This window comes from Phoenix dactylifera, chromosome 4 (assembly GCF_009389715.1).
Source record: "Phoenix dactylifera cultivar Barhee BC4 chromosome 4, palm_55x_up_171113_PBpolish2nd_filt_p, whole genome shotgun sequence".
Lineage (NCBI taxonomy): Eukaryota > Viridiplantae > Streptophyta > Magnoliopsida > Arecales > Arecaceae > Phoenix > Phoenix dactylifera.
This window is the reverse complement of record NC_052395.1, coordinates 26,923,217-26,925,897: the sequence shown is the minus strand read 5'-3', so window position 1 is coordinate 26,925,897 and position 2,681 is coordinate 26,923,217. Positions and strand designations below refer to the sequence as shown.

Genomic DNA, 2,681 nt, shown 5'->3' with positions numbered 1-2,681 from the left:
CTTTGCGAACGCATCGTGACCCCTCCACTTACCTGGGAGCTTACCTGGTCAACTCGGTTCATTAGACCGGATTGGAGGCTTAGGTGACCTCTTCAAACCAGTTAGGAGCTGTCTAGTGATTTTAGGACAAAGACTAGGATTGATATGCTTTTCTCTTTTATTGCATGCTTGATTGATCAAGTACTAGTGTATGCACGGTAGTCGTTCTAGAGTACAAAATCTATTACCTTTTGACCCTGAAATAGAACGAACCCTTAGGAACATTCGAGCTAAGATCAAAACATTAGGATCATCCCCACCTCTTAAGATGGCTGAAGAACAACCCAAACTCTTGAGGGAATACTTTACTCCCACTATTTATACTTCCCCATCTTGCATTCGATTACCTGAGGTAGCAGCTGTACAATATGAAATAAAGTCTAGTGTGATCCAAATGCTCCCATCTTTTTATGGGCTCACCAATGAAGACCCATATAAACACCTAGATGAATTCCTTGAGATTTGCACCACTGTCAAGATTCAAAATTTCACTGATGATGCTTTAAAACTTAGATTATTCCCCTTCTCCCTTAAAGATAGAGCCAAACAATGGCTGAATTCTTTAGAAGCTAACTCAATTCGTTCTTGGGATCAAATGCAACAAGAATTCCTTAAAAAATACTTTCCCATAGGAAGAACGAACCAGTTTAGACGTGCCATTACAAGCTTCTCCCAAACCGAGGGAGAAGAATTTTATGAAACTTGGGAGAGATTTAGGGACCTAATCCGTAAATGCCCTCATCATCAAATACCTAAGTGGCAGCTAGTGCAATGTTTCTATGACGGTTTGACGGAACGAAACCGTCAGATGATCGATGCTGCATGCGGGGGGACTTTCATGCTTCGAAATGAGCATGAAGCATGGCAACTATTTGAAAATCTTAATGAAAACTCCCTCCACCATGCTTCGTGTTCTCGTCAAGCATCCCCGAATTTTCAAAGAAAAGGGGCCATTTGTGAAATAAGTCATTCTATGGACCTGTCTAGCAAGGTAGATGCATTGTCCCATAAGATTGACCAACTAATGATAGGAGGACAGGTCGTTAGTTCTTCCCAAGCACAAGTGTGTGCTATCTGTTCTAGCCCATCGCATCCTATTCATGAGTGCCCCTCAGCACCCCAATATCCCGAACTCGTGCAAGAACACATCAATGCTGCCCAAACACAGCCCAGACCGGGTAATGATCCATTTTCCAATACATATAATCCGGGATGGCGGAATCATCCAAATTTTTCTTGGAGGCAGCAAGCTTCTAATACCTCCCAACCCTTCCCCCAAAATTTTCAAAACCCTCAGAATTTTCATCTCTACCGTCCCTCAACTCAATTTCAGCATCCTCCTCCTCCAACCCAAAGAAATACAGCCTTTGAGGAGAAGGTGTTGACTGCCCTTCAAGGTTTGGAGGCAAATACACAACTATTGCACTCTCACACACAATCAATTGCTAAGCTAGAATCCCAAATGGGTCAACTAGCCAATGCATTAAATAAACGAGAGGAAGGTAAGCTTCCAAGTCAACCAATGAGTAATCCTAGGGGACAATATGTGGCTCAAGAAACCCGACTAAATCATGAGCAAGCCAATGCTTTGACTACCCTAAGGAGTGGACGTATAATAGATAATAAGGTTGGGGAGGGTAACAATAAGGAAGATGAAGAAGAGGAGAGGAATGTTTCACATGAAAACCCAAAACCTTCTTCAGCTAGTCCACCATCTGTCACAACCCATACTCCAAAGGCTCCATTTCCTGAAGCACTTAATGCACCCACTCCCTTTGGCAAGAAGGGAACTTCACTAGAAGAGATGATGGAGGTGTTCAAACAAGTTAAAATCAACCTTCCACTTCTTGATGCCATCAAACAAGTTCCCTCCTATGCCAAATTTCTCAAAGACCTTTGCACCCAAAAGCGAAAATCTAGGACACATGTGCCTAAAAAGGTCTTACTTACTGAACAGGTAAGTTCCATTCTCCAATACAACACCCCTCCAAAATTCAAAGATCCTGGCGCTCCCACTATTTCCTGTGTCATAGGAGATAACTCCATTGACCGAGCGCTCTTAGATCTAGGGGCAAGTGTGAATCTTCTACCCTATTCAGTCTATGAGAAATTTGGGTTAGGTGAATTAAAACCTACCTCGGTGTCCTTACAATTGGCTGATCGATCTGTGAAGATACCACGGGGGATGATTGAAGATGTTCTTGTCAAGGTAGACAAGTTCTATTTTCCAGTAGATTTTATCGTCCTTGACATGGAACATGTGCCCAACCTAAAAAAACAAATCCCTGTGATTCTTGGTCGTCCCTTTTTAGCAACAGCCAATGCATGTATCAACTGTAGAACCGGGGCAATGGATATATCATTTGGGAACATGAAAATTAAATTGAATGTTTTTCATGCCGCTGACCAACATGTGAGGGAAGACGAGTGTTGCCTAATTGACGAAATGGATGATCTTGTAGAGGAAGCCCTTCCCTATATCTTAGCAGATGACCCCTTAGAGGCATGTCTGGCCCATTTTGACATTGACAACTTTGATATAGACAAGGCCATAGAAGAAGTTAACATCTTACTTGACAATCAATCTCCAGTGAGTTCCCTTCCTTGGAAGAGCCGACCTGAACCTCTTCCTCCCATTGCTA

The 2,681-nt window shown here is 42.7% G+C and overlaps 1 non-coding gene across 1 annotated transcript; it reads right to left on the bottom strand.

Annotated features, from left to right (window-relative positions):
- Positions 1 to 683: 683 nt before the first annotated feature.
- LOC120110708 lies at positions 684 to 789 on the bottom strand. The gene has a single exon (XR_005511849.1). It is a non-coding gene; the product is annotated as a small nucleolar RNA R71 (small nucleolar RNA).
- Positions 790 to 2,681: the final 1,892 nt, after the last annotated feature.